Source organism: Cupressus sempervirens, chromosome 7 (genome assembly GCF_028749045.1).
Source record: "Cupressus sempervirens isolate cs-2001-9-10 chromosome 7, ASM2874904v1, whole genome shotgun sequence".
Lineage (NCBI taxonomy): Eukaryota > Viridiplantae > Streptophyta > Pinopsida > Cupressales > Cupressaceae > Cupressus > Cupressus sempervirens.
This window is the reverse complement of record NC_143124.1, coordinates 626895895-626922241: the sequence shown is the minus strand read 5'-3', so window position 1 is coordinate 626922241 and position 26347 is coordinate 626895895. Positions and strand designations below refer to the sequence as shown.

Sequence of the window (26347 nt, the reverse complement as noted above, 5' to 3'; positions counted from 1 at the left end):
CATTTACCAAATTCTATGAATACCATTTCATGGGCCTGAGGTAGAGTACAACACACAGTCATGATCGAGTACATTGGCACTGAGGGTCATCTTCCAAGAGGATCTCATCATAGGTAGAGCCATCACATGGGAGGAGTTGATACATACATATGGTCCTACCCATAGGTTGGTGGCAGTTCTTGGTGTATTCTTGAGTTGCTTTTAAATGCCTAACAGAGGTCAGCATGGGCTTCAATGTGGATGGGGACAGATGCTGCAGAGGTTGTTGGATGAGCCAACACATTTTATATGGGGTTAGTGTATGTTGTCCCACATGTACCATGAGATACATAAGGTAGTGTATCATGAGAAGAAGAGCGTGGCAGTAGGAGTGCATGTTCTACAAGTATGGGTATGGGAGCCCTAGCCCATTACGAGACCTATCTGCACCAACATGAGGTAGGATCATGAGCCATACATCTTTAGATATCAAGGATAAATGACCCAGACAACTTTGAGTAAGACCAAGCAGTGGCGAGGTTAGCTTGATGATCTAGTATCAGTAGTATGGTGATTGTGGAGAGAGACAGAGTCATGGGATGACACACGAGTAGAGCTTGGTGATATGTTTGTCTCTCAGCCATTGATTGGTTGCTCAATCTAGGTGATCAAGAGATTCCCATTGACACACGTGTGGCATCAGTATGGCCAACCACATGATATCTCATAGGAGTATTATACCTATGCCCACTTCACCTCGGAGGTGGAGAAGGGGTGGTCTATCCAATTAGAGCCTGGGAGGTCTACGATTGATGTGCACTCCCCCACCCTAGCATGATGAGATTACATGGCCATAGTTTAAGATGGGGGGATGACTCCTACATACAAGGAGCACTTTGTTAGTCATTCCCTCCCTCAATTTATAAACCTAGTGGGGATGGCAATACTTGTACAACTAGTGTAGGCACCACAGTAGTAGCTGTAGCAACCATCACAATAGCCACTATAGCAACAACAAAGACCTAGACAATGCATAACATAGGTGCAGATCCCTCCTTATCAGACGAGAGAGGATTTAGGTGCTGGTGGGAGTAGGACAAGATAGAGGTGTCCGTAGGGTGAGATGGGTACCTTGGGTGCCATCGACGGTGATGCCCAGAGGCAACAAGTGGAGGCCCAGCTTGCAGAGCAGGTAGAGCATGGAGTGGGTGATGAGAAGATGTAGGATTAGCCTACTCCTAAGCCAAACCATGATGTGCTAAGGAGTACTAGGGAGAAATTGAGAGTAGCACAACAAAAACTGAGTAAGATGCAGATGTAGCTGACCATTCGTGATATGCGGCTACTTGACAAAGAGTAGGAGATCCAGGAGCTATGTGAGCAGTTAGAGTAGCAGCGAGAGGAGGCTCGATTATAGAGTGCCAAAGCAACCTACTATTATGCAGGTAATATCACTATGGTGATTGAGGTTTCAAAGTAGATGCCTATATTTGTAGAGTATGCTAGAGCATCAGATGGTGTACGGTGGCTCATGAGAGCAAATGTTCCTCCTCCTCCTCCACCTGAGGATGTGGGAGAAGGAAACAATTAGGTTTCTCTCTTGTTATTTTGTTCTAGCTATGTATCGATTAGTGTGTGAACACTATTTTGTATCATTTTGCGATCAATAGTGATCAAGTAGCATGCATTATTGTATCATTATACAACCAACTTCACTGGAGATATTGATATATATGAGATCATTGATTTGAGTACCTTCGCATGTGTCACCTTTTTCGTTATAGTTTGTCATACATGAGATGTTAATGCTATGATTTATTGAATGCAAATCATGATGTATGAATTTAGTGTAGATGAGATGAATATGAAAGTATGTGTATGAAATGAAAAATGTAAATGAACTAACATCCCATGTAGGTTTCAAGTTTGTTATCAGTGACAGGTATCCCATGAAAGCCAAGAAAATGAACCAAAGAGATGAACACTTGTGCAGTCATGAAGAATCATGATACTTTGAAGAAACCAGCAACCTCTCATGCCAAAAGATGCAAGTAAAGAAGTAATCAAACTATACCCTTATGCAAGTGGAATATGCAATGCATTCCTATGTTAGATGCAACCCTAGGTTTGGTTACTAAACTCATAATCATCACTGAGTCTTTAGTTAAAACCCACAAATGTCATACAATTCACACTAACATTGCAATCACGAGAATATGAATATAACATGTGTCTTAGGTTTGTCAGGATTAAATGTAAGCATTAAGGCATAGGAAGCTAGAATAACCAGAACATTTGTCCCTTTTATTATAGTAGGCAAACATAAGCATCAAAGCATAAATGCTAGGATGACCAAAATTTTTCTTGCGTGAAGACACACTAGAAACAAAAGATTATGTCTACAATGACCCTTGCATTTGTAACCTAAGATAGAACTATGTTAAGTATACTCGTAGTGGCCTATACATTCACTTAGTAGGATGAGTATCAATATTTTCTATAGCATAGAGAATTCACTCAAACAAGCAAGGAAAAGAACCAACCTCATTGGAGTATCCATATAAAATGAGTCGAGGTACACATGACCATCCAATATGAGATAGAGGCTCTTATAGTGGACACCCCTTTTATATGGATGTTTTAGATCTTTGGAACTAAACCATCAAATAGAAAGCAAAGAAAAGATCATGCCCCTAGTCCTTGCTTCTCTAGTCAAAATAGACATCATTGAGTTTCTCAAAGCGGATTGATAAATTGAAAGAAAAAAAGACAAAGAAAATCTCAACATATCTCAAACAATCTCAACATTTTCAGTTTAGTTTCTATGCTATAGGATTGATGTCAAGTGTCAATGTTCAAAACATATGTGAAAGAGATATTTTCATTAGGAGGACAACAATAGACATACTTAGTTAGGATAACTGGTGACTAATGTCAAAGAGAGTTCTTCTTTGAGAAGAACCTTAGTAGGAAACTAAAAAATAGTAGATAGACATAGTTAGAACAACTAGTGACTGAAGCAAAAGAGATATTCTTTGAGAGGAATCTTTTTAGTGACACAAGCAATAGTAGGCAGATATAGCTAGAAAAACTAGTGAGTGATGCTAAAGAGATTCTCTATGACATTGTAGGGTGTTGCCCCTAAGACTATGACAAGATTCAATCTATGGATACATGACCGAAAGTAGCAAATGGAAGCAAGAAAGCAACTATAGAAGAGCTAAAAGATGTGTTGCAAGATGTAGCATTTGAAACAAGAGGTGCTTGTTTACCAAGTTTTCACCTTCTTAGCAGAGATTTTTTTTTTGCCACCATGATGCTTTTTTACCAGGATTTCATCAATGTCACTTTTTTTTTGTTTTTCAATTTTTTTGTTCTCTCTATCTTTTTTTTTTTGTATTTTTGTATTTTTCACCTTTTTTGGTATTATCAAGGTGCCTATTGCTAGGTTTTCACCAAGATAATGATTTTTTTTAGGACTTTTAAAAAATGTACAAAAGAGCTTTTCAAAGCATGTAAGCTATAGAACCTCTTTAGATGAAGAGTGTTGGTTGGCTCCTTGAGCGATTCTCCCTCAGTTGTTGAAAGTTGGTAAGCATTAGATCCAGACACTATAGTAATGTATGGAACAAGCCAATTGGGTTCAAACTTCCCTTTCTGTACCTATTGTTATTGATTTATAGGGTTCTCCCTCAGGATGGGATCACCCACTTGGAAGTTACATAGCTTGAATTTCTTGTTGTAGCTCTTAGACATGCACTTTTGGTAAGCTTGGAGATGATCACCACCACTTGTCGACATTCATTTAACAATTCTAGCTCTTTAAGCCAAGATATTTTGTAGGGATGCATTTTTTTGAGATTTTACTTGACCAATTTTACTCCTGGCATAATAGGTAAATGATGCATAATGAGATGAGGATCCAAGCCTCGCATGTTTGAGTAAGTCCATACAAAATTAATCTTTTTTTCTTGAAAGAAGGTAATAAATTCCTCTTTTTCTTTTGTAGATAAAGATTGTGCAATGTGTATCATGTGAGGTTGTTCCTTTATTCCTAATATGATTGGCTGTGTTGGCTCTATCAAGACTGATGATCTTTCCTAATAATGACTAGGAAGTTCATCAAATATCTCATCCTTAGGCGCCTCAAAGAGGTTTTCACCCTTGGATACATCTTTTATTTTTACTATTTTGGGTTCTGATATTGCCACAATGCAATTTTCACCATTAGACCTTCTATTTATTTTTCTTTTAATTATGTGAGTGAGATATTTGATGTCAGCTTTAGTCATATTGATACTCTATTCACTGGTGGAGGACGTTACTAGTTTGACAATGTTTAATTAGCAAGCAAGAGCATAGTCATTCTGGAATATAGGGACTTCACTAGATGTATTGGAATTCTAGTCTATGAGATTGAGATAGGTGAGTGAGAGAGATGTGGTGGGTTTGATGGTGTTCACAGTATAGTCGTCAAATGCTTAGACAAGTAATTTGAGACCTAAAATGATTTCTTCCAAAGGTGTATTCAGATGCCTTTGAGTTCTAACGATATCAATTGAAGACTCATTGACACTAGTAGGATGAGACTCATTTGACCAGACCCTATAATGTTCATCTAATTCAAGCTAATTTTCACATCTCTGAACTTGATTTGCATCCTTTTTTTTAGTTGCCTCTAAGAGAGAATCAAATTTGTACTCTCAAGAATCTGTGCTACATGGAGTCAGACTATAGAATTCCCAAGTAGTGATGGGAACCCATTCTCCACTTTCATTATCATCTTGATTTTTACAAAGGCATTCAACAACTATAGTTTGACTGAACTCTCCTTATTCCTGTTCAATATAGGGAGGATCAGTAGTGTTTTCAGAAGAATTATTGTCAACATCCATAGTGCTAACATGTGGTACAAAGTCATCTAGTTCTGCAAAGAATTTGGCAAGATCAAAAGGAATTGGATAAGGATAAGTATCCTCATCATCAAAGTTGTCCTCATGATTATTTGACTTAGTTTGTGACTCATGCTTAGACAAAATTTTAGATTTTGGTATGAATTTATTAATCCCTAGATGAAAGGGGATCTTCTTGTAACCTAGACCTATTGTATCTCGAGACTGTCTATATATTTCTTAGATAGGATCAATCAAGCCATTATTGTTACATCTGATTGGACAATTTTCTTTACAACCAAAGCATCTCACGAGCTTAAGACTTGGACCATACTTGATGGAGGTAATCTCACGAGACCATTCTATGAGATCCACTAGAATTTCCTCTATCTATATATCCATGCAAAGATGGTTATGTCTTCATCTTCCTCTTCTAGAGGTATAGTAGCTTTGATAAAGTTACTGTTAAACTTACTCTAAGGTGATAGCACCAAAGGTTTCTTCACTTTAGATGGTCTCCCATAATGATAGGGAAACTCGGGAAGAGATGTCAAAGATAGAACGAGTTCAATGATACTGCCCATCCCAGTTTCTATCAACTTGAGTGACTTCTCCATTTGTTTCAGCTTATCAACATGATGATCCATAGATTCTCTATTAGCAAATATATAGCTTTGAACAGATTTTAGCATGTTACAGGTGTAACTAGTATTAGTAGGTATAGTAACTTCAAAGCCTTAGAATGGAAATTTGACATATTGATTATACATTGAAGGCATAAGTTGCATTTCATGTATCCATGGTCTCCCTAACAAGATATTATATGCTAATGGAATGTCAAGGACCTGACAAGTAACATCTTTTTCTATTGGTCCAACTCAAAGAGGCAACACAAAAATACCTAGGGATTTACACTTGACTTTGTCATATGTGTTGAGTTGTTGTTTTGCACGATGCTTAATGGTAGGAGTCCTTTTGAACTCCTCTCTTGAAAAGCTAATCTAGGATCAACTCCAAGGTTTTGGGTGATCTTGTGACCTACTGGAACCCGCACAATAGAAGATAAATGTGAGTGTTTATGAGGAAGCTTTTGCTAGTTCAACCAATTTTAGATAAGATATTGAATATGCTTGCTATCTCAAAAGAAGTAACCACACAAAAAGAAATATATTTTTTGTATTTTTCTATTTATAATGAATGTAGTTTTATCTATGTAGCTATATGAATTCCTAAATTAACCAAGTGTTTGTAAAAGAAAATAATGAAGATAGGGTAACAAGAAGTTTAAGCAAATGACTTAAAAAATAAATCCCTAACAGACATAAGCTATAGAAACAACATGTCTACAAGTTCAACCTTTGAAAAGATAGGTAGGTAACTAATGAAAATAGGAGCAATGCTTCCTTAATTACACTGATGCAATTGTTGATGGGAATTCAGTAACCATAAGAAGTTTCACTTTTCATTAGATTGCAAGCCCATGGAAAGTGCACTCATGCAAGACAAAAAGCTATGCAAGAATAATAGAGAGATCTCTTCTCCAACTAAGTATGTCAGAAAAATTTGTAAACACATGACAAAAACCATAATTAAAAGATCGCTCAATAAAATCAACACAACAAAACTATTGGCTCCATTACACTCCATGAACATACATTCACAAAATATAACACACTCCGACAAGAATAACTACACTCAAAATGAGAACACCAATAGCATATATTATTGCATTAAAATAACAACATAAAATACATATTACATTCTTGAATTTATAAGAAATCATCTCCTTGATTTGTGCTGAGAGTAAGAGATCTCTTTATGCAAACATATGCTTCTAAACTAGTAAAACAAATCTATTTATGTACAAACTGGCTCTCTAAAAGGTACTAATTAGGACTCCACCCTTGCTTATATCAATTAATGGGTGCATGAGCCTTTATATGTCTTAAAACAAAGAAAGATTAAGTAGATAAGATGAAGGAAGCTCCAAGAGGATTTGGGAGTCACTAGAAGCTCTAAAAATGGAAGCTTGGCCTTCTCTAAATGTTTCTAGGAGTTAAACTACCATTAGAATGCATTTCCAATGCATGGAAAGCTCTAAATTTGGAACTAGTAGTTAACTGTCAGTGCACCTTAGACTTCTTGAAAATTTTCGGTGCACCTTTGGAGAAGTGCACCTTAGTAAAATTTGAGCAAAATGCTCAATTTGCAAAAAAAAATCAAAGTTCTTAGTTTTGAAAATGGTTTTTGGGTTTTTCTTAGACGAGGTCTGGGAACACTCTAGTGTACTTACTTTTCCTTTTTTGATGATTTATACCCTCTTTATAGCTAAAAAATTTCGTAGATTTGAACTCCTTCTACTTCTATCAGAAATTCCAAGGCACCCGTGTTGAATCTTGTCATTAATAGTTGCATAGGATGAGGAACCTATTTTGGTTCATGTGTCCAACCTCTATATCTTTGATCTTTAGTACAAATTGCTCAATTTCTTTTCTTCTCTCCATCTTCCTGATCCTTCTTGATCAACAACCAGATGATCCAGATTATCTAGAATGATCAAATGTTTGAATTTTTTTCATTTTTTTAATAAGGTTTTCTAAGCATTTTAATTGGGTTTTTTGGAGGTCTTTTGCTCAAAATTTCAAGTTGAAACTTTCATTGGTCCCTAAAAGTGGGTAGCCAAAAGCTTTCTATTTTAGGGAATGAAATTAGATTTTTAGCTCTTCTTTCCAACAATGTAAATGGTTTTGAGTTTTGAGCTCTAGGTCAAAAGTTATGACCCCAACAAGTTAGTGATTCCTTTTTACCTAAACAAAGAAGCAAACATTAGTCTAGAGAGTTGAAAATATAACCCAGAACAAACCTTAACCAACAAAAAATGTAGCCCAAATGCTCTAAAATAGTGAAAAACCAATTGAATCCCCCCATAAGTCCTGGAATGCAAAATAGCACACCTAGCGCACCTTGATAGGTGCGGTAAGTGCACTGAATGGTTATTTTAAGGCCATTTTAGCATAGTTACACACATATGCACCATGGATAGGTTTGCATGTGTGCAACTACACACCATGGATAGGCGCACATGTGCGCAAATATGCACATGCAAAGCAAGTGTGGGGGAGCTTAGCTTTTTAATGTGCAAAAAAAGGGTGCACACTTGCACACCTTTATGGGGTGTGCATGTGCGCACCCTTATGTTGGTTTTGAGTCTACTTTGAAAGGTGCACATGTGTGCACCTTGGGGAGGTGAGCACATGCCCACCTTTCCTCAGGTGTGTTAATTTTTGATCCAGTGGGCACCCTTTGGAGGTGTACACTTAAAATCTTCTAATTTTTCTCAGTTCTAACACGCTGTACTTGTCCAATTAGAGGCTAGGACTTGATCTAGACTTAGGAAGAGTTCCAAAATGACCTAGGTGCCAGACTAGGGGTCTAGGAATTTTTTTTACTATGGGGTCCTCATTTCTAAGAGAAATGGGGCGTGTGTTGTGAAACCACAACAATATGCCTTGATGGTTATTTTTGTGACTAGGATCAATAAAATCTTTAGAATAATCCAACTTGAGTAGAGTAATAGAATAGATGTTTAGACTAGCTCCATTGTCAATGAGCATGCAATAGACACATTTTTGATGTATCATAACTTCAATGTGAAATGGTTGGTTATGAGGATGATTTAATGAATTATCATCCTCTTCAGAAAAGTATAAGTAGTGAGGTGAGGTCAAGTGACCCACCATAGATTAGAACTTGTCAAGATCAAGATCTTGAGGTACATTTTCCTCATTGAGGGCTTTGTCAAGAATCTTCCTATGAGCAGGTGAGATTTTAAGTAATTCAAAGATTGTTAATTGAGTGCTCGTCCGTTGCAATTGGTTAAGGATACTATAATTGGTAACCACAAAAAGATTTTTCAATTTTCATACCTTTGCTAGATGGACCAGCAATAGGTTTGTCTTTGTGTTGATCTATCTCAGGAGTAGAAGGCCGAGGGTCTTTAAGTACTATCTTGGCATGAGAATGCATAATAACATTGGCACAAGATTGTGATGTTTCTTGATTAGTTGTAGGAGATGTAGCACCTCTTAAGACAAATGTTGTTTTCAATTTTGTATTGTCATGTTTTTCTTCAATTGTGATAACCTTGAAAACTATTCCAAGGCTTGACCACCTAGACTATATGGGAATAAACACATAAGATACATTTGATTGTGTATGAATTCCATGGACAAAGCACTAAATTTTGTCAAATGATCTTGAGGATTAGATGTTTTGAAGTATTTATCGTATTTCGGTAACTTAACCCCTCTTGGAAAAGGAGGCATGTCCAAATTTTTGTCAAAAGGAATTGGACAAATGGTGTCTAAAGTGTATGTTTTCATTGGTTTATCCTTGTCACGCATCATTTGGGCTAATTGTTCTTGCATGGCCTTTAGTTGTTTTTGTAACTTGTATGTTTCAATTTCTTCTTCTTGTATGACAATTGTTTCAACATTGAAATGTTGAGGTATTTTTGCTCCTTCTTGAGTGAGCTTGGGAAAGTATTTCTCTTTCTTTTCATTGAGTATGCTCTCCATCACTTTTTGAAAGTTTTTATCCTTATGATATTTCTCTATGTCTTCGAGATGTATCTCTTCATTTTCCTCATACTCATTGGTATAGTTGTAAGGTTCTTTCAGTCTTTCATTTCTTTGGTCGTCTTGTCTTCTACTATGGTCTCCTATTTCTTGATCTTGATCAACCATTTTAGGAGTGTAGAAGGTTTCAGTATATGGTAGTTGAAAAGATGTTCTGAATGAGAATTTTGCTATTTCATTTATAGACATAGGTATTCTATCAATTTCAGGATTCTCTTGGTACAAGGGATTCCTAGTTTGCTGAAAGTTTATGGAAAACATTCTTTGAGGACCAGGTGGACTAATAGGTGAAAGAGATCGTGAGGACTCTTCACTTGATTTAGACTATTTATAAACTGGGAAATGACCTCTACCATGATTTCTACCTCTAGCTCTACCACATTGTGGTCTATAGGGTGCAAACAAGTTTCCACTCTTGTGGCAACAATCATAGAAAATGATTAAAAACAAAGTTTAAACAAGGATCACACTATAAAATTATCTCAAAGTGACTAAGCATGTTGTATATCCAAGTATGAATAGTCTAAGAAATGGCTAGAACAAGTAAGAGTTGTGACAATCGTGACACAAGGTATGAGGAACACAAGAAAAAAAAATAGAACAACCAAGTGAAGAGACTAATTTGTGTGTAAATCACAAGTTATCAACTAAGCAAGAAATTAGAGTTTGACATTGTGCCAAATAGAGAAATGACTAAATGTTTCAAACATAGATCAGACTTGGATCAAGTTTTGACAAGGGAGGTCAAAATAACTTGATGTTTTAGACAAATTTGGATAGACTCGCATGAGGAAATGACTCCCAAGTGAGGAAATATAGATAAATAGGTGAGAAAATAACTCTAGTAGAGCAATTTTGATAGTTTTAGGATTAAATATTGCACGAAGATTCACACAGAGCCACACAAGAAAGTACAATGAACCTGGCGAGAATTCATAACAATAATTTTAGACTTATTTTCTTGCATGGAAACTTGGACAAAGCCATGTGAGTAAAGGACAAGTTGATTGAAAAGGTAGATTTTTGACTCAAGAATTTAGCATTTTGGCAAACTTTTGTATGAGGATTCATAGACAATTCCACAAGGAGCTATAGAGAACCCCATGAGGAAATGTGAATTGACAATTTTCTCATGCAAAAGTGTGTAGAACTGCAAGCAAGAAAGGACTAAACTAACAAGTTTGAACTGTATCTAAAGAGATTTTCAATGATTTTGGCAGTTTCTAAATAGAGGACTGATAATGTTTACAAGTTTCAGGTAGATATAGGCTTCATTTTTAGATTTTGAATATCATGTTGGTTTGTAAGTAGACAATTGTTTTTCAAACAAGGGATGTAAGTAGCAGTTGCAAACAATCTAACAAAGGACAAAACAACTTGAAAGGATGAGGGAGTCTTGACCTTTTGTTGTTTGGATGACTTAGACAGTTTATAGACTCGAAAAAGATGCTCTTTATCCCTATAGCCAAAAATGGTAGAGGAAGTAAAACCTTTGTGTTACAACTTATTTGTATATGTTCACCTCACACAATAGTGTCATCCCATTAGAGGGCACCCTTATTTTTGGTGTATTCTAAGGACTCAATAACATATATGCTCAATAAGAACCCTTTTGACAGGAGTTAAGGGTGTATACCACCTTCCAGAATTCAGGTAAATGCCTATGATGAGTATTTAGAGGAGAGATTCTTCCCCCTCCTTGCACAAAGATTATGCCCCGTTTTGGAGGTGAATCAGGTAGCAACAATGTAAAAGTTCTTACTTGGCTTTTGTTCATATTCATCCCTAGTGGTTTTGCAAATGAAGTTGAGGCCAACAGACCACACCAACATCTGTAAGTGCAAACACTTGACTAACAAGATTGGGGGTGACGCCACCCAATGCAACAAATAAAGCCTCTTCTTGATATGCGATATCATAATCAAGAAGAAGAAACTAACATGGCTTTGGAGTCTTTCACTTTACAAAGCTTCTTTATTATAGTGAGTTGGAATCACCGGTGAAAGGTGTGTGCTCACTTTGGTCATTCCTGGAGGTTGGATTTCTCTGATAGGACCTCTAAAGGTTGACTCGGACTGGTGGCTTGGATTCAAGGGTCAAAGCTTTTGATTTTCCCAAAGGGAAATGAGCATACTCCTCCACCTCATCACCTTACCCAAACACATAGAACATGTTCATCACTGAGTTAGTTTATCAATCCCAACACGTCTTTTCTCAAGATTTTGATTTCCCTAAAAGGAAGTCATCATCTCTTCATAAAAATGATTTGTATGAGAGAATAACTAACTTTTTTGCCTCCCTCAGATATTGTCTTCCAAAGGTGTCTAGGTTTTTGATTTACTCTTGGACATCACTTCCAAGTAGAAAAGAGCATACTCCCCTATTCCTTTTTCTAGAGCCCTACAAAGTTCACAAGCCCTATTAAACTATGTGTGTAAGAAAGCATTAAAAAGACACAATGTTTGAGTGGGTTTGAATACATTCTTTGATCAATGAATCTTTGACTAAGTGTCTTGCAATAAAATTGTCAGTACTATTTGTGAGATCAAAATAAGGTATCTTCGACAAATGATCTACACACCACTGTTAGGCTATCAAAAATTAGAAACCTAAGAAATCAATGCTTTAGAAACAAGTGTTAGATAAAACAACATTATGAAAAATAAAATTTGAAAATTGAAATTTGTCTTTACTTGTGTCAAGTTTCACACAAAATTCTACATAGACTTGCATGAGAATATGCTATGAACCGTGTGAGAAATGGCTTTCTCGCATACAATGGTACACTTTTTTACACAAGAAAGTAAAGAACTATAGGCAAGATTTTTGTGTCACGCAAGAATTGATCTTATTGCATGAGGAACCGCTGAATTTCACAGATAGAGCATTGGAAAAAATAGAAAATAATTTTTTAATCAAATGTGGAGGCCAAAAAAATGATTTTCTGAGCCCCATAGTGGGTGCCAAAAATGTATAAGCTAATTGTGGGCCTCTAAATTAACCACACACTTCAACATGACCCTTACATGCTAGAAACATCCCAAAATGAACATGGGATTGTTCACCCGGAATGATCCAACAAATTGATTTATTGCCTTGTAACTAATTGGATTTTGCTATCCACTCTCAGAGTTGAGAGATCAACAACCAAACCACTAGTAAGAAGGATTTTAATCTATATGAAATGCAAGATTAAACTATATGATGAGCATATTAAACTAAGAATTAAATAAGCAAATTAATCTAGATTTATGCATTTTAAGCTATATGAAAGTATGTAAAAGTAATAAACTTATGAATGCAAGTTCTTGAGTAAACAATTTGGAATTAGTTTGATACTTTTTATGGGAATCCTCTTAAATGACAGGTTAAAGGTTTCTTAAATAGAATCCAAGAATTTGATTAATGGTCAAGATCAAATAGAATGAATGGTCAAGATTGAAGATGAGATTCAATTAGAATAAAAAATTCCTTTGTGAAGAGAGAGTTAACTGATCATTTCTAAGTGTGATAAGGAGTTAACTAAGCTAATTCATTTTCTAATTCTAGTCCACTCAGGATTTCCAATTCTGAATTGAAGAGAGATAATAATAGAAGATATTTGATTTAAAAAGCTAAATATGACCTCATAATTGAATAATTAAATTCAATAATTAGAATGAGGGTATTTAATTAAATCAAATATATTTAATTCCTCATGTATACTAGCCAAAAGGGTGATTTTAATTTAATCAAAGTACTAAGACTTATAATTAAATTAAACTCAATAATAGGTTTATTCTAGCTAATTCAAGTCAACATTTAGGGGTTAAATAAAGTATGTGATTAATAAAAATAGGGATTTTTTGCATTTGACACTTAGGTCAAGTAGCAATTATCATAATCAAAATTTCCTATTACAATAGGACTTTAGGTAAGATCAATAGACCAAAATTGGTTCAGCATACCAATGTGCCAATTTAGGGGTATTACAACAATATGCTCTTAGAGGTGCAAGAATGTATGAAGAATAATTATTGGTTAATAAATGAGAAGAGTAGAGAATATGACCCTGAAGGGCATATTAAGAATATTAAGAGCAGATATGTACATTAGCTAAACTTAGAAGATGATATTATCAGAAATTATGAATATTTGGTTAAAATCTATCAAAGGTTGAAAAGGTGGCATGTTTTGTCAAGGATTGAAGAAAGAAGATTCAACAAGGGCATGCCCAAGTTTTATTTTGACATAGAAATAGAAGTGTTGAGGATTGAAACATGTATTCAAAATTATGATGAATTATATCAACAATATAATGAAAAGGAAAAGGCTGAGGAAGACACATCATCTTCCCTTCAGGTAAAAAAGAGGAGAGTAGAACAAAGTCATGATGTCTCCACCTCCCAAATACAACAATAGGTAGAATCCAATATATGTTAGGTCTCATATGAGGACTCTAATGATGAAGCATCAAAAGAGATTGCTCAATTCCTTGAAAGCGTGAAGAATCATAAAGGACAAGGACTTTCGGGACCTTCTATCATATATTCTGAGGAAAAGCATGGATATTATGCACAAAAAATGGAAATTGATGATCCAATTGATATTGAAGATGAGAGGGAGGCCATTTCTATGTTTTCCATTGAGAAAGAAAATTTTGTGCAGTCAAAGGAGTTTAAAGATTTCTGGATCAAATACAAAATTAGAGATTTTGAGGAGAAGAAAGCTTAAAGACTTCAAGGAGTTGATGAGTCTCAACATGCTGAAATAATACATCATATGATGAGTGAATTAGGCTTGGATAATATCACATGCATAGAAGAAGAGGCTAGATAAATTATGAATAAAAGTGATATATTTATTCTTCAAGGGCTAACTCTTAAAGAATTATTCTTGCTTATTCAGGTGGGAAAATAAGAAGACTGAACCTTTGTACTAGAGTTTGGATCAATTGATAAAGTAGAAGGCACTAGTTATGATCCAAAAATAAAACATTATCTACATGGGTGACCTTCAAAGGAAACAAGCCAAAGCTAATTGATATTTTAAAAGGAGAAGAGGGGATGACTCTTATATAGACTGTGGAAAATACACACCTAGAGCTTACTACTGCAAGACTCACTGATGAGTCTATGTTTAATCAAGCATAGATTAGACATATGAAGGAAATAATCAAGGAGTTAGATCAAAGGGAAGTGGAAACAAATTTTATCATCAATAAAATGCATGTGAAGAACCAAAGGTTGGAGCAAGAATTGAATCAATATACTTCCAGTGAGATCTCCAATGCTATGGTTATTCAAGAGTCCCCTATCATTAATAAAGAGGAAAGTCTAAGCACAGAGTCTATCCAAAAAATTGATCACCATGACTATACTTTTAACGTATTGGAGGAAGTCCTTGCTTATAGGGTGAACATTGTTTTAGATAAATGCAATGAATTTTTTGAGGGTTTTAACAATGTTTCAAATATGTCAAATTTCTTTATTAAAGGGATTGAAAAGTTGTTTGAAATTGAAAGGAAATGGCATCCTTCAAGATTTGAATTGATAAGATTTCATGAAATTAGAAAAAGGGATCCTGATGCACTTACACTGATCAAGCATACCATTGATTTCCTTGATATAGTTTCAAAGAATTTGTCCTATACAAATTAGAAAAAGACAAAAACTTGGAGACAAATAGAAGGTAATAACAACCATTAAAAACTCATGCATTCCTTTAATTATTGGTGAAGATGGGAAAATTAAGGCATTAGAAGACTGGAAACAAGAATTCAAGATGTTTCCACATGAGGCAATAACAAAATACAAAGGTGACAAAACTTTTCAGATTGATATTTTGCATCGGCTGCTCAACAAACTATTTGTTCTAGAGAATAAATTTGTTGAGTTTATTGGTGAAGTTAAGATAGCCCAAGGCAAAATATGGAATGATTTGTAGATCTTTGCTCCTACCATTCCTACCTTAACATGGCTGATCCATGTTCGAATTGCTGATTGGATAGAGATACATGAAGGTACCTAAAGAGATTGAAAATATTATTACAGAGGAGAAGACTGATGAAGTTTAATGCTTTATGTTTTATGTTATAATTAGTTAATTAGTTATAGTATGTAAAGGTATGAAGCTTGTTGCACCTTTTCAAAAAAGTACCAAGACATATATTTTGTTGAAGAAGGTTGTTGAAGTATAGAAATGAGGAAGATTGATGAAACCTATCATGGAATAATCATTATTTTGTCATTGATGTCAAACCTGCTATTTTTTGGTGAGAAATTGCTAATTTGGTCTAAATACTATCATTTGATTGATTCATGAAGAGGATTTGAAAAGAAAGGATAACAAGAGTGCTTAGAGAAAGGTTGAGTTATATGGTGTATAAAAAGAAGCACTAAGACCAAGTAAGACTTTAATGATATAATGCATTGTTAATCTACTTAAGGTTATAATGAAAGGATACTTGAGTAAAGACAAGAAGAAGGCTAAGCAAAGAAATGTGTTTGCCAAGCCTAACTGAGAAAATAGTGAAAGCCAAGAAAGTTAGTGTAGGTTGAGCAAAAAGTTAGTTGAAGATGAGCAAAGTAAGTTTAGTATGTGCTAAGCAAAGAAAAAGAGAAATCTAGTAGGTGTCGAGCAAATGAAGTTTAGTGTGTGTTAAGCACCCATACAACTTAGTATATGCTAAGAAAACTAGTGTTGACTGAGCATCAGAAGATAGTGATTGCCAAGAAAACATATTATTGTCGAGTGCCAATAAAATGAGTTTGATAAAAAATTTGACAAATTTGAGCCAAGAAAGTTGATTTCTTGAATTATGTGAAGCATGTGGAAGATAAATATGATGAGTTGGTGGCACAAAATTAAAGATAAACCATTTTGAGATGAATTTGAAGAGGATTGTAAGGGAAGTTTCTAGAAGGGAACAAAGTTGAAAAGAGGGTAGATACGATGAATCTGGCCTAACCCTAAGATGGATAATTGTGATTAAGCATCAAAAGATCTAAATTCTCTATATAAGGGGATAACAGGCTAGAAGCAAAGTATCATAGTGTGAATCAGAGATAGACATAGAGTCTTGTGGTGTTTCTTCATTTGGTTTCTAGAGGGATAAACCTACACTTGCATACTAAGCAAGAAGGCTTGAAGGTTGAACAAGCTATCAGAGATGAAGGATATTGAATGCCAAGAAGAAAGGAGGATTGAATAAGAGATTGATAATCTACAGGTGAGTTGTTTTTTTATTAGATCAAGTCCTACTATTACTTTCTAACAACTATATTAGTCTAGATAAGATAGAGTAGGGGAGAAAGAACTAGGGTACAAAGGAGATGAAGAATGATCATGGCCCCAACAAGCGTAGAAGGGTAAAATCGAAGAAGATAAAGGTCATGGATGATAAAGAGATCGATGAGCAGAGGTGCTATGAATATAAATATTTTGGCTAATCAGGTTGTTGACCTGTTGAAGACTTTATAGCTATCTTGTTGCTATTTTTTTTGTTGTCTTTATTATCTACCTGCTGTTTTAGGGCATTCTGTTATGGCTTGTTTATCTTTTTGGTTCTAATGCACAATTTCTCTTGGAATTTTATCAATACTTTGCTTCATCCTTTGTAAAAGGTTTCAAGTCCTTTCAAAACCTATTTTTACTTTATCAAAACTATATCCGTCTAGATAAATCCTTTGGATTAAGGTTGACTTAACATTCATGAGTAGATCCTTTAATAGGGTGATATTATAATGGAGTGTTCTAAAGTCTTCTAACAAGGCTCACTCCTAATAGGGTGACTGAAATCATTTTATTAAGGTCACATTTAATAGTGTGCATTATAACCTTTAATAGGTTTGGCTCCTCACAAAGCTCACTTTAGAAAAGTGAAAATTGATAGCATGTTACTAGTGGTTTTTTTTCCCAAATTGGGTTTTCACATAAAATCCTTGTGTCAAAATGTGTGAATGATTTTGTGGTATTTCATGTTTATATTTCCTACAAAGTTCATTTGACATAGGACAATAATATACTATGGTTTGAGATATTGGATGATCAATGCATGTACATGTATTTATTAAGTACTAAAATGTTTTATCTGTATATTTAGACCTTGGATAACTAATTCCCCCCTCTCAATTATTCTAAAGTGTTCCAATAATTTGTATTAGAGCATTTGATGCTTGTGAAAGAAATAGTTTGAAGGTACTTGAAGCTAAAGATCAAGATGTATAGAAAGGAGGTGTCCAAGTTAAAAAAGGGAAACTTTCCTACATGAAAAAGTTTGATGAAGCTACATCTAGGAGGTCTTGGAGATTATGCACAGACAACTATCACCACTAAACATTTTTAAGTAGTTTGAGCCCTAACTACTGAAAAACTCAAATAGAAGAAATAACACAATCAGACAATGTTGGAGATTGCATCTTTCCTAAGCTATTCAAAGTTTGAAGACATCAAAACATGTACCACTTCTAAAGGAATTTGGGATGCCCTAAAAAAGATCTATGGTGGAGATATACATATGCTCCCCCTTACAATATGATTTCATACCTTACAATATTATCTTCTTCTCTTTACTTGATTTACAATTTTTGTATGCATCTTCTCCCCCTTTGACATCAATGACAAAGGTATGCCAAAAAAATTGTCAAAAACTACTATCAAAAATTTTGTTCTTCATGCAATCATCAAAAATTGCTTTAAGATTGGTTAAACCTTTTATCCATGTATCATTGGGTGACTCAATAGAGGTGAGAATTACACATAAGGAATATGATGCAATCTCAACTCCATTAAGGTCAGAGTATAAAAAGTTTGAGTAGGTATCCTTGGCTTTTACACACTCCTCCAACTATCTATCAATAATAGATATTTTTAGAGTAATAGACTCTCTTAAATTTGATACTCTCTCAAAATTTTATCTTTTTGAAATTCCATTTTCTTGATATCATAATGAATACTGGCTACTTGTCACTCAAATTACCTTCAATTTGACTAACAAGATCCTTGGTCAATTTATGAGATAGGGTACACTTGATGGAAAATATCTTTCCATCTTGTTGAAATTTCTGAAGTTCTTTGATACAGGTATCAAGACTTAGCAAATCGTTCTTGATGTTCTTAAAAATAGTGCTAAATAAATTAGCATCATGTGAAATCTATGCCTTTGATTCTACAACATTCAATAAATTTGTAAATTCTTCATCAAAATATTTTAGCACTATTTCTCCCTCTATTTAGGATCCACCTCTGTATTGTTGGACTATCAAAGTACTATGTAATGTGTCAATAACATCCATCAAGGTTTTTTGCAGGCTCTTCATTGTTTTGTTCTTCTCAATAAGTTTTGACAAAGATGAGTTCAAGTTGGTTTGAACATCATCATCAGTTGTTAGGATAGCAAGTGAAAGTGGAGTAGATAAACTAGAAGGTTTATATTCATCGTCCCTTTTCTTCTTTTCTGATACCTCTTTGACTCTTGTTTCTTGTTTCTCTTTCTCTTATTTTTCTTTCCTTTCTTTTTATCTCTTTTCTTCCTCCTCTAATCTCTTCTTCTTATCTTATTCTAATTTCCTCTTCTTTTCTTCTTCAACTATTATTTTATTTTCTTCTTCAAGTTTTATTTTCATTTCATCTTTAAGAAATTTCTACTTGGCTTCTTCTATTTTCCTCTTTCCTTCCTCTAATAGCCTCTTTTCCTTTTCAATTTGTTTCAATTGATCTTTAATAACATCAGCATGAGATTCAATCTATTCATAACTCTCAAAAGGGTTAGTATCATCAATGTTAATGGTAACATTAGTTTGATCAATTTGCATTATGTCACCACTTAAACTTTCAAGGTTCTAGGTGCTTTGCTTTGATCATTCATTCTTTTTGTATGACCATCCTATTTAACTCTCTTTTGTGACCCAATTGGCATTGCCCTTATATATTATTTCTTGGGAGGATATATTGTCCATTTTATTTATTGATGCATTTATTGGGCCTAATTTTATACTTTTTTGAGATTTCTTTATAATCAAAGCATCCACATTGTCTTTGAGGAACTCCCATTTCTTATTATTTTCTATATGTGCACAAATGATTATATATTAAAATTGAAGAGAATAGTGTATCTAACTTAAAGCTCATTTTGAAGTGAGATTATTCATTGTTCCATCTTATGGTATTTTTGAAGTCAAATAATAAAATTGAATCCTTTGATGTGATGACATATAGTCTGATAGGTTACATATTTTTCTTATTTATTTGTGGTGATGCACAAGAGAGATATATTGTTTGTACATGTATTACTGATTTGGACAACCTGACATTGCCTTTACTTGGTACAATGAAATCTCCTAGAGATTATGGAGAATGCCTACCCAGAGGATGTCATCCCAATACTAGCAGAAGAAAATAAATGTTAGACTAGAAATGATCCATTATTGACAAAGTTCCTTGAGATAGTGGCAAGATCTGATATTGATCATACAACTTTTGAGAAGGAGCTCTCTACATAGGTAGTTTTTCAACATGGCAAGCTATGGTCACAATTGGATTTTGAAATAGGAGATACAATCTCTTTGCATTACAAAAATGATAGGAGAATACATAGAGCACTTGACTCAGATGACATTGAGTTGGTTAGAATATTGTTGATTGAGTGCCTAGTCACTCTTGATGATGCTTATGTGCTACATTATGCGGCAACATATTGTGATTCAAAGATTACAAGAGAGCTATTGGATCTTGGAAACTTTTATGTTAATCTTATAAATGCTAGAGGATGCTTAGTACTTCCTATAGTTGCAATGGGAAAAGTACTTGCCATACTTGTGTCAGTTTTAACAAAAGGAGCTAATCCTTCTAAAGTAATAAAAGATGGAAGCAATGCTCTTAAGATCTCAAGGAGATTTAGTAGAGCTATTGATTATAATAGCTCAATATCACCAGGCAAGAGGACTCCAAATGACAAGCTATGCATTGAGATACTTGAAGAGGCAGAGAGAAGGGAACCACTCTTGGGAGATGAATCTTATTCTCTTTCACTTACAGGTGGTAATTTACACATGAAGTTTCTTTACCTAGAAAACAAAGGTGAGATTTGAGCTATTAAAATTTTTACTTGCAAGATGATAAAATTTTGTTTCTAGTTATGATTGTATATTTGACAATTTTCCACACCATACTACATTCACAAGATATAGAATACTAGCATATTATTAATTAGCATATGTCACACTCTTCTCATTTTAGTAATGACTAATAGCAACTAACTGTAATAAGTTGTCATTTGCATTTGCTATTGTGGCATTGAAACCTTTATGAGATGGATTTCTTTTAGGCTTATTCACGATACTCCTATATGTATTTTTTATTTATATTTCTAACTTTAAAATAATTACTACACCTACAGTCCTTTGCTTCCTCATGGATTTAATGAAATCTAAGGCCTTGGTCAATTCATATGATACCAAAACAAAGTGAATACCTATGACCATGTTTAATCCCATGAGAATTTCATCTCTTGGCCAAAAATGGGCCACATAAGTCCCTTGCAAATAAATTATCCTAAATCTTGTTATTGTGATGTAGGAAAGAAATCTTGCATCATTAGAAACTATAGAATAGACATGGCTAAGAAGATTTTGTGTTAAGAATAGACAAGTCATGGAAATAAAGTGATCATTCTAGTTAATTATGGCAGCAACAAAAAACTACTTACTACACTTGTAGTTATAATAACTTTAGAGAATACCTATATACAAGATGTTATATAATTCCACTAGCTTGTTTAAGATGACATAATCAACTCATTGTGACACTTGGCAATATCTTTTGTCCTAGTGCTTCCAGTTTGTCATCATGGGCCACATGATTTCTTGGCTGCATTTTATTTGTGTAGGATTTTCATAAAATAATTAGCATACATAAAAGATCCATCAATATTGATTGGGAGTTTAAAACATTTGCAAATTTGGAAGCTGAACATTTGTTAATTTATTTTTTAGTAGCTCATCAATAAGCTAGAACTATTTTGGCAAATGGCTGATTGGAGTTTGAAGATAGTAAACAATAATCCAATAATTCATAGAGAAAACATAAACTAATTTCTTCTTTAGGATGATGCTCATGGTTCTCTAGCCTAATCATGGGGATACTATAGCTATTAGGATTGCTCTCCTTATGGAACCTAGTCCAAGCATCATGATGACTCATTCAGGTGGGAGCACCCAACATAGGGATCATATTTGAGTTGTTGTTCTTGATTTTATTACAAAAGATATGATTTCTATCAAAAGCCAATCAGTGAGGAGATCTATGGTGGCACTCACAAGGTATTTGATGTGAAATCTCTACAAAAGACTGATGCCCGGGCACTTACAATGGATGCAATTTTGATGATTGTTAGAGAGTTGAGTGGTAGGGAATAGAGGTAATTTGGAAATTTTGTGGCTAAATTATCTCTATGAAAGCCTTGATACTAACTAATGGCTATGGATCTAGTTGCTTCCCATCTTGCAGGTCTACCTAATCATTTGGGTCTAAACAAGGAGGTTGACATTGAAAGAGAGAACAAGTCTATTGCTAATCAGATGGAAAATGAAGATTTTCTTAGGATGGAAATGAGTTTGATGATTTGTAAAAGACAAGAGGAAATGGGGATGGAGAGTCCATGTTGGATGGTGCTAAGTGCTATGACAAGGACATTCAAGGACCTTCCAACATTAATTCCAATACTAATTACAACAAAGTGAGTCCACATACAACAAAAACAATTTGGTGGGGAATGAGGTACCTTGAGGCTATGCTTCACCATTTTTCTAACAAAGTGCCTGCAATAGATGCTTGTTCCCTCACAAACATGGCCCAAGCTATCAAAATTCTCTTAGTCAATATAAAAAATCAAATTGATTTGCAAGGATTAATGGGCTTTAAGGGTGTTGAAAATAATATGGTTCATACGTTAAATGCACAACCATCAAATGTTGAAAAGTGCTTCAATCCAAGGTAGGAGTTCCCCTTCTTTGGACATCAAACACCTTCCATTCATTCTAAAGAAGATGGTCTAGGTGCAACACTAATCACTCTAGGGGTAGCTCATAGGGATTTAGGATTTAATTTCAGGAGATAGTGTATGGATGATAAAGCAGTTGATTGAAAAGTTTCTTTAATTATGATGAAAAAGAAAAAGAAATATTTTGGGGAAATATCTAGATGAGACAATTTTGCAAGCAATGGAGACAACCTATAGTGATCCCATGTTTAACATTAAGAAGGCTAGATTGCTAGCTCTATCAAAGGTATTCAAAACAATTCCATTCAATAGAGTGATTTTATAATGGTTGCAATCTATGTTACTATTATTAGTAGATAATGAATCAATTATTTGAAAGGAATGTTTGAATCTATTTTAAGAGCTTGTTGTAGCATGTATTTCTTCTGTTGTATCTGAGAAGGCATCTAGTAAGAGAGATAATTTGTTTGATGTATCTTTAGTGCAAGGTTAGAATTGAGAGATAGAGATATTATTTCCACAAGGTTTTTTATCCTAATTAATAAAATTAACTAATGGAAACATAACATCTTATGTGAAGTAAATATGCATGCTTTTGGGTAAGACAAGCCAACTAAAAACTAGATTTTCCTTTCCACTTTAGAACATTATCACTAGATCAAAATCCTTGACATGGAAGTGCTCAATACCTATAGATAAATGGATTTCTCCTCCTAGAACATGGTTGTTTCTTTATGAAGTTTCACTATATGTCCCCAAGGCATTAAGTTGGAAATTTCTTCATCATCATGGAAAACTTCTTGATGAAGAAGACCAAACTAATGACATGTCATAGGGAACACCATATAACACTCTTATGAAGCAAGGAACTAGCAATAATTTTGAAGAAACTAAAGCTATACCTATTGGTTGGGCTATAAATTATGTATTTTTATTTAAGACAATATCAAATATATCTGTGGTCCTTATCACAGATGCAATTGCAAAACTAGATCATGACTTGTTCATATGCATAAATGCTTTCAATATGCATCCTAGGGAGGTTGATGTACATGTGAAAGCTCTCATAACTTTATGCAATCAACATGCATCATTATTAGAAGAAGGAAATAAAATAATCTCTACTTGGGTTGGTCAAATTTTTTCTAAAGTTGAGGAAATAATGGATGCATATGTATCATAGTATTCAAATTCTTATAATATCAATATCTTTAAGACCCCACAACCTTTGACCAAAACTGTCATAGATAAAAAAGAAAGGCGATGTCATACCTTCAAATTTTACTAGCCTTTTAATACATGTTAATACTAAAATATTTACCATAGGTGAACTTGTAGTTTTCTCATCACCTAAAATGGGACACCTTGCTACTTTACTACAAGCTATGGTTACATCTAAATCCTCAACTATAGAAGGAACAAAACATATTTTTTCCAAAATAAGTTGCATCTACTATGTATACTTGGGTTGCTCTAGGAAAAATATACCTTAAAGATGATAAACTTGCCAAGTCTTACATTCTTCTATTCCTAAAAGAACTTGAAATAATAGATTCCCTATCTATACATAACAATAGTATGGTTGCAATAAATTCCTCTACATAATTATGGTTGTAACAAGAGCTAGTAAGAATTGTACATTTGTATGATTCAACAACAAAAATATATGTGTTTCTAATTGAGACTTGGACTCTTGGATTCTACTTCCCACTGAATGTAATAGATTCTTCTCACAAAAACCCCCACATTCACACTCTAACATCAACAACTCCTCTCAAAAAATCAAAACTCCATGACTTTACTGTTCAATGCATAATAGCTACAAATATCTCAACAACAATAAAAAATCATTCCTTGCCTTAGAAACATAATCTCTACAAAAATTTCATTCCTTAAATCTCCAATATACTTCTCTTATCCCTCAAAATACTCTTAACACTTACCTCTCGCTTGTGTAGACAAATTCTTTTGTGGAACTACTGCCCATTCTGAAATCGAGACAATATATCACTTTTCATTTCTATCTAAAACATGAACCTTCCATTGCATGGTGACCTATACATTTTAAGATACTAACATTTACCATATTTCACATTAGCCAACTCAATATGGATCCTTGAAGTATGTGGACAATGAGAAACTACATTTTGCAGAATTTTAGTTTACCCTTTGATGCAAGAGCATCCTAGGTGTAAGAGCAATATTGCATCACCCAAAAATATTTTCTTTTTATTCTTTTCTATTTTAATAAGGACTAGTAGATAGGGTGGTCACTATTTATGGGAACTTGCTATTTTTAGTAACTTTCTCATACAAGCTTGGAATGTTCTAATTTTCTACATGAAGGTCCATTTTAGAGTATAAGGCTACAATAAAAATCTTATTGCTCCAGCTTAAGTATCAGAGAAGTTATTGCAGATTTTTGGTGGAAAAATTTGTAGAAAAATCTTTAGGCTCATTGTTGGAGGCTTTAGAGTGCCTGGATGAGGTCTAAAAACTTGATGAAAGCATGCTTGCACTATTACAAGCCTATAGATCATGAGTTGGTGTTTCTAAAAAATGGTTATAATAGCCAATTAGAGCAACGATTTGTGAGTTATGGCCTTTCAAAGTTGGGCTACATGAAATATCTAAAATAATTGTCAAAGATTTATTTGGCCAACTCTATATGTATTGCTAGGTCTGTCGGCCCTAGGAATTAAGTTTCAATGTCTAGAACCTTCTTGGGGAGCATAAAATTGCCTATTTAAGAAAGGCCCGAACATTGTCTACAACAACTCTAGGTGGTAGTTTGCAACTTGTCTTGTAGATTACTGTACTGAAGGTGCCCATGTGGTTAGTATATTGTATTTGTGAATTCTATACTTTCACATTTGCAACACAAATAAGAAGTCCATATTTTTCTCTTGCATTTGCTGCTATTTATTTGTTTCTATTATGGTTTATGGTACTAAGGGGAACACCCTTCATCACCTTTGTAATGGTTTAGACAACTTTCACCAAAATACCCATATCTTAGTCAAAACTAAATGAGATTAAGTGAAACAAAAGCCATATTTTAGAGGGTTTAGACCTCCATATACCCTAATGAAAATCAAATCAAAATGTAAGTATTATGACATGATATAATGATTGCAATCAAACTGTTATATTAAAAGAAAAAATAAGAGAGCAAATACAAAAAAAACTTACTTTTCATTAACTCCAAACTTCATACATTAGGATGCATCTTTTTTTTAATATCTTTTTGTATCTTTTCTTTTTCATTTTGTAGACACTCAAAAATGGTTCACATCTACGACTTCATCACTTCTTCATGCTAATTTGTCCCATTTTCTCATTCTACTAACTTTGATCTTTTGGCCAAATTGACCATATTTTTTCATTTGTATCCCCTTTCGTATCAATTTCATATCAACTCAGATTCATATCAAATCAACTCGGAATCATATCAAATCAACTCAAAATCACTCAAAATTGGTCCTAATCAACCCAAAACATATCAAACATCTCAAAACAATCATCATTTATCCGCTCCTAGGCATTGTTGTGGCTTTTAGTGCCTTGGAAACCTACCAACTTATCAATATTATCAATTTGACCTTAGTACTGTCATGGCTCTCAGTGCTAGGTCAAAATATCATTCATGTCATTCAATCTTTGACGTTGTTGAGGCTTTCAATGTTAGATCATGGCATCATCAACCATTTTAATAATATTGACAATGTTTTTCAGTGTTATTATGATCGAACCTTATCAATCAATTTCAATCCTGTAGCATTTACAATGTTGGTTAAATGTTACATTTCAATTTATTCATGTCATGTGTCCTTGGCATGTTATCAATTTCAATCTATCAA

At 34.2% G+C, this 26347-nt stretch overlaps 2 pseudogenes; both read left to right on the top strand.

The window, feature by feature from the left end:
* Positions 1 to 1102: 1102 nt before the first annotated feature.
* Positions 1103 to 20577, top strand: LOC149548257 (BTB/POZ domain and ankyrin repeat-containing protein NPR1 pseudogene; annotated as a pseudogene).
* A 592-nt stretch (positions 20578 to 21169) lies between these two features.
* LOC149548256 (condensin-2 complex subunit CAP-D3-like) lies at positions 21170 to 24092 on the top strand (annotated as a pseudogene).
* The last annotated feature ends 2255 nt before the right edge of the window (positions 24093 to 26347 follow it).